Below are 6,555 nucleotides of genomic sequence, written 5' to 3'. Positions count from 1 at the left end.
GTTAGGCACATCCAGTTTGGGGGCCCTGGAAAGGGAAATAAAATCACAAAGCTACTTCTAAAAAAATCATCTTAAGGTAGTTCTAAGCAGATGAAGAGATCCCAGGGACTGTGCTCTGTGTTCTGCCCAGGCTTCCAGGCTGCAGAGGAAATGGCTTTGTTCCCTGCAAGTACAGCACCAAAGCCAACAGTGAGGAATCAGGAGGACACATTGGGATTAGAGCAACCAGAAACCTCCTCAGGTGTTATTCTCAGGGTGGTCCATCACCTCCCTCTGGCTTGCACAGGCTGGCACTGAAGGAACCCGAGGTGATGGGGAGTTCTTGGGCTCACCAGCAGCCCAGAGCTGCCTAAACACAGGCCTGGCACAGGACTTGTGCAGGTCATTCCCCCGAGCCATGGAAAATACCCTTTCCCTGTTGAAAACACCTGGAACCTGGGAAGTTGCAGCACGGAATAACCCTGTTCAACACCCACAGCCCTCCCAAGGGGAAATGGAATCCGTGTCATGGTGTGTCAGAGCTCCAGAGATTTGCCAGCCTCAGTCAGGTTTGGGTGATGCGTTTTGGGGTGAATGTGGGAGCAGTTTGGGTGTGCAGAGCACTCTGCCTTTTGCAGGGAGGCTGCAGGAACAGTCTACGAAGAGAACATGAGAGTCAGACCCTGGAGATGGAGCTGTGAGGGAAGATTAAATTCCCTTTGTACTTAGTCATGTGCACGAGGAGGGAGGGATGCTCCCGAAGTTTCTGAAGTATTAAAAGAACCTGGGTCCAGGCCCAGCAGGGACCTGTCATTGCTTGCCAGAGGGTCACAGAAGTCAGAAAGGATTTCTCTCTATCTCCCAGCCATCATGATAACATGAAACAGCTTGTGGGGAGGATTCTCTTTTATTTAAGGGTGTCCTCCAGCTGCTCGGCAGCGGCAGAGCCGCATTCCTGCGAATCCTGCCTGTAAATGATGCAGCTCCTTGCGTGACCAGAAATTGTAAAGAAACCCATGTAAGGGCAGGCAGGCAGCACTGAATGCACAAAAGCAGCACCAGATTTTATACCCTGGTTTAAGGCAGGAAAGAGCCTGTGCCTGGAAAAACTTTGTTTGCTCGTGCAAAGCTCTGATTCCAGCAGAGGACCCAGGGACGGAGCCCGGTCCCGGGCACAGCCCGGCAGGCACCTCCTGCCTCCCGCACGCTGCTGCTGGAGGGTGCAGCTCTGTCCCTGCTGTGGTTGGTGAGGACAGAGCCCTTTCCTCAGTGAGCCCATGACACCGCAGCTCAGGTGTCCCCAGGCGCAGCACGGCGGGCAGGGGCCACTGGGGGCACTGGGGACACTGGGGGCACTGGGGTGTCCCCTCCTGCAAACAGCCCCAGCAGCTCTGACTGGGGCACCTGCACAGCGGCAACACTATGGCAGTTTTGGTGTCAGGTGACAAACGACTCCCAGAGGAGGCACATAAAGGCATCTGGTGCGCCATCAAAAAGCTCCAGCTTGAAGAAATATCCCTGGATTTCCCCAGAGGTCTCAGGGTGACTTCTGCATGTTTCCGTGGGCAGGAGTGTTTATGACAGCTGCATAAATCAGAAATAACCGGAGATATTGCAATGCTGAAGCTGAGGAATGAGATATTTGACCTGGATTTGAATGCCAACCATCACATTTAATAACTGCGGGGAGCCTATTTATTCCTTGGGCTTTCCCAGCACCCATGGCAGCATGATCCATCCTGTGTGGAAAAAAGGGGGATGTTTGTGTAGACTCTCAAGCTGTGAGCCAGCAGATTAAATTATCAACCTCTAGTTTTGGCACTGCACCAGGAACGTGAATATTTGTTCCTTCTCCTCTGCTCGGTTCCCAGCGCCGGGCCAGGGGCACGGCACGCACACAGCTGTCTGCATCTGCACAGACCAAACCCTCCCTGCCGGAGCACGAGGACACGCAGAACAGGAAGATAAGGGAGCTTGCCACATCCTTGAGCTGCTTTTAATGTTTCTGCAGAGTCAAGAAATCACGGGGAAAGAAATTGCGACTCAGGTCTGGCAACCACCAGCACAGCTACACCCACTTACAACCTATCACTGCATTTCCAGCCTCATTTCTCCAGCCTCTTGGTCTCATTCTGCTGGTGCACACGCTATCAGTCCATCAATAAGTGTGACTTCTTTCTGTGGTTTGCAAACCCAAAGTCAATTGGTTTTCTCAGCCTCCCTTACCAGCATCTTGCCCCCAAACAGCAGTAACAGCATCCCCCTCACCGCTGGTGACGGCTGCAACATCCACAGGAGCACGGCCCAGGAGCAAAACCCTTTCGGTAAACAGGGCTGGATGAGTCATTCCTACTAAAGCTTTAATTTAAAAGGAAAATAAATTAAACACCTCCTCAGAAATTAGGGGGTTTGAGGCCCTAGCAACAACAAAGTGCACACGTGTGTTCTGATGTAGAACAATGTTGGGCTCCATCCTCATCCTTTCCTGGTTTTCCTACTCCCAACCTCTGCAGGTTTTGCGGGCACCTCTGAGCGGTGAGCTGGAATTGTTGTGAAATGACCCCGTGTGGCCCTGAGGCACAATCACAGAATTGGTAAGGCTGGAAAAGGCCTTGGACTTCATCAGGTCCAATTGTCAGCTCAGCCCCACCACGTCCACCTTGGAGCTGTGCTCCTACAGTGGAGCGAGGCAGCCTAAATCCCACCTCTGTCCAGCCAAGCCCAGCCCTGGCTCTGTCCCTGCAGCACAATTCCAGCAGCAATAAAATGTAAACCCTGCAGATTTACAGCTCTTCCCCAATGTCATTCTGTTAATTGGACCTTACGTCACCACAGCTAAAATAGTTCTGTGACCGGGCAATTCATTGCTTCAAAAATAATTATAGAAATTACATAGTTTTCCCCCCTATTACATTTCTTGCACACCTGGTGATTTTAACTCCCTGGCAAAACACACCTCAGAAACTTTACTGCGCTGGTTTGGCAATGCTTGGAGTCAGATACCAATCAATCTCTTTCCTCAGGTTCCTGTTGGTTTTATTGGACAGTTTATGGCCCCTCTGTCCCAGCTCAGTGCCACCATGCTGCTTGTCATTGTCCCCCAACACCAGGACCAGCACTGTTCCCTTTTATCCTGCTAACAACACATTATCAGTGGCAGCAAGTTTTTTTTATGATTGGGGTTTTTTTATGATTGGATTATACAACCCCAAATGAATTTACATACATTATCCTAAGCCAAAAAGGAAAAATGAAGCAGGATGTCTTCCAGCCAGTTAACAAAGATGATTAATTAAGGAGCAATTGAAGAGTAGGAAAACATCTTTTTGCTAAATATTTTATTCCAGCTGAGATTTTAATCAAGATTCTAAAGAACATCTCTCCTGAGGCTTCACAAGTTGCTAAAAAGATTTGCATAGGTAAAACCCACCAAAAATAGTTGCTTTTACCTGTCACTAATATAAATATTTTCATTCTTAGCCTTTTCTTTTTTGTAAGGATGAGTTTGTGATGTTTGTAAGACTGTTGTGCTGTGCTTTGAAAGTTAAGAAGACAATCCCCCTCTAAAAACAGCAGAATAAAAAAAAAAAATCTGGCCTGATAAAAGCCCAAACACAAACCAGCACAAACAATTCTGGAATCATCCTCAAGCACCAAGAAATTCCCAGGTCAGAAATCCTCCCATCCCACCTCTGAGCCACAGGAAAACCAGCCCTGCCCGAGCCAGGGCACGCTCTGTCCTTCAGAGAGCTCTCACAGCCTTCCATGTTATTTTTGGGGCTATTTTTGCAGAAAAGTTTGAATTCCCCACAGGTTTTAGACATGAACGTGCAGAATTCCTTCCCCAGGGTTGACTCATGAGCTTTTATAGATCCAGTGGCAACACTTTAAAATAATGGCCAGGCCATTATTCACTGCTATGACATTTATTTTAATAACATTAATCATAATGAACTCATTTGGTATTAATGCAGGTGTCACAAGGCCTTTTATAGAATTCCTCAGGCATTCATTAGGCTGGGCCATTATTTTTATTATTTTTCTAAAAGTTAATTTAACTGTGCCTGAAAGGTGCTGGACTGGCAGAGCCTGGTTGGGTTCCCTGTTTACCCAGGGAACAAATATAAATCACTTCCTAAAGCTCAGAGGCTTTTTGGCTGGATTTGGGTGGGACGTGGGGCCAAGAATCATTTCCCTGCCCAGTGCCCTGCTGTGCCCCAGGCCCACTGTCACCTGCTGGAGCCCAGCACAGCTCCTGGCATCCAGGAGCTCCTGAATCTGTCACTCTCTATATTAATAACCTTTTCTCCCAGGCAGGGCCACGTTGCCAAGGAGCTGAGAAATGGTGCCAAATGCTGCATCTCTGCAGGAAGCTGTAAAACCACAGAATTCCAGGATCACGGAGGTTGGAAAAGAGCTCCAGGATCATCGAGTCCAAGCTGTGCCCAAGCCCCACCTTGTCCCCAGCCCAGAGCCCTGAGTGCCATGTCCAGGAATTCCTTGGACACCTCCAGGGATGGGCACTCCAAACCTCCCTGGGCAGCCCCTGCCAGTGGCTGATAGTCCCTGCCATGAAGAAATTCTTCCTGAAAAATGAGCCTCTCTTCCTTTGGGCTGCTCTTTAGGCAAGCCTGTCCTGTGGACTCAAAGCTGGGATGGTGTCTCAGAGCACAGCCAGGGCTCCTCAGAGTCTTTCTCTGAACCAGATAAGCAAAGCAGCTGATCCAGACTCTTCATTCCCTAATGCAAACACTGCCTTGTCCATAAATATTTGTGTTTTAAAGCTCCTCACTTTGCCAGGAGCTCGCAGGGAGAAGGAAAACACTCTAGACATTAAAACTACAGACTAGAAATCCTGAGAGAGAAACCTGCTCCTCAGGGAAACCCTTCTTAAAGGAAAAATGTCCCATTTGGAGCTGGATCCCTAAAGAGGAGGGTGCAGCCAGCTAATGATGGAAAACTCAGAAACACAACAGGGGCAGAAGAGAGAAATCAGTGTAAAAGCCACAAAAAGAAACCCCCAGTACTGCTGAAATCTCTTCAGCTAAATTTTAATTCAACAGCCACATACCCCTTGGATGACAGCTCCTGTAGGGTGTAACAAGGAAATAATGTGAATTCTGGCTTCCTTTGCTGCTTTATGGCACATTTCAAGGGAGAGTTTATAACCACCCACATCCTTGAAATTCTCGGATTGTCATAATCTTGGAGAAAGTACCCAAACCTCCCAGCAGTAGCACATTAAAAGACTGTTTTTCAACTAGAAAAGAATTAAATGTGAGGAGAAGGCAGCCTCCCGACTCCTCTGTGATGAGAATCTCAATTTTGGCAGTACCAAGAACACTGACATGGGAGCAGGAACGAGTTCAGCACTCACTCCTGCTGCTGCAGTTGTGGAATTACTGTTGCACAGACAGGCCCTGCTTTTACAACAGGCTCAGCGTTATCTGAGGCAGTTTACAATCAGAATATTTTCAGTTTTATATTCCAAGCCTCTGCAGAAAAAACTTTCCAGTAATAACACAGTGGATAAAATGCCTACATAATCGTGGAATGAGTCACCCCGAGAGCAGCAGATGATAACACAGGAAACCCCAAGTGCTCCCTGGTTAAACCACAGCGGGGCTCCACCTGCCTCAGCCCGCCAGGAGGAGGAGGAGGAGGAGGAGGAGGAGGATGCTCGGCAGCATCAGGCATCGGCTCAGCCTGCCCTCGTGGGTTGGTGTTTGCTCCTTAGGATTCCTGTTTGTGAACCTGGTAACAGCAGCCTGTGGCTCACACGGCCTCTACCACACGTTATCCAACAGGAATTCTCTCTCAGGCACTGCAGGGCAGGAATCTGGTGTCCATCCCATCCCATGGGCTCTGCTCAACACCATGGCAAGGAAAGGAACCCCCAGACTGCAGGGCACAGCACACCCAGATTTTAGGCATCAGGACAGGAAGCTGACAGCTTTGGATGGCTAAAACCCTATTTTTCACTCTTGGAATGAAGAGCTCAAATACCAGAGGGAAGTCTGAACCAAAATTTCAGGAAAGGCAGTTTAGTTTCCAGCACCCAGCTTTGAGCTCTGACTTGATGTCTGTCAATGCTGTGACAGGTTTAGACTGGTCTAATATTTGATGGGATTTCAAAAATTCCAATCTCCATGTGCCCATGCAGACCCCTGAAAAAACATCCCTCAGGAACAATCTGTGCCACTGTGCTAATTTGGATTATTAAAGCAGAGGGGCACATCCATAAATCATTACCAATTTTGTACCCTTCTTTACTGTGGAAATAAAGATACCAGTTTTTGAAATTGCAGCAGGCTGGCAGAAGAAGTTGAGCCAAACCATCAGGCCATAATGAACCCGTGTCATTTCCAGGGCTCGGCAGGAAAGCCAGAGATGCATTAGGTACATTTATGTCTTACATTACAGGAGGCTCAGTATTCTCTGGGTACAAGACTCCCAATACATTTAAGAACTCCATCCTTGAAAAGGTAATGGCTGTGTCAGACAATGAAGTTAAAATAAGAAATGTGAAAGTAATAAAACACTCTCCATCCGGCGCAGCAGGTCCCAGCCCTTTCA

The sequence above is a fragment of the Corvus cornix genome, chromosome 13, assembly GCF_000738735.6.
Source record: "Corvus cornix cornix isolate S_Up_H32 chromosome 13, ASM73873v5, whole genome shotgun sequence".
NCBI classification, from domain to species: Eukaryota; Metazoa; Chordata; class Aves; order Passeriformes; family Corvidae; genus Corvus; species Corvus cornix.
This window is presented reverse-complemented; position numbering follows the sequence as displayed.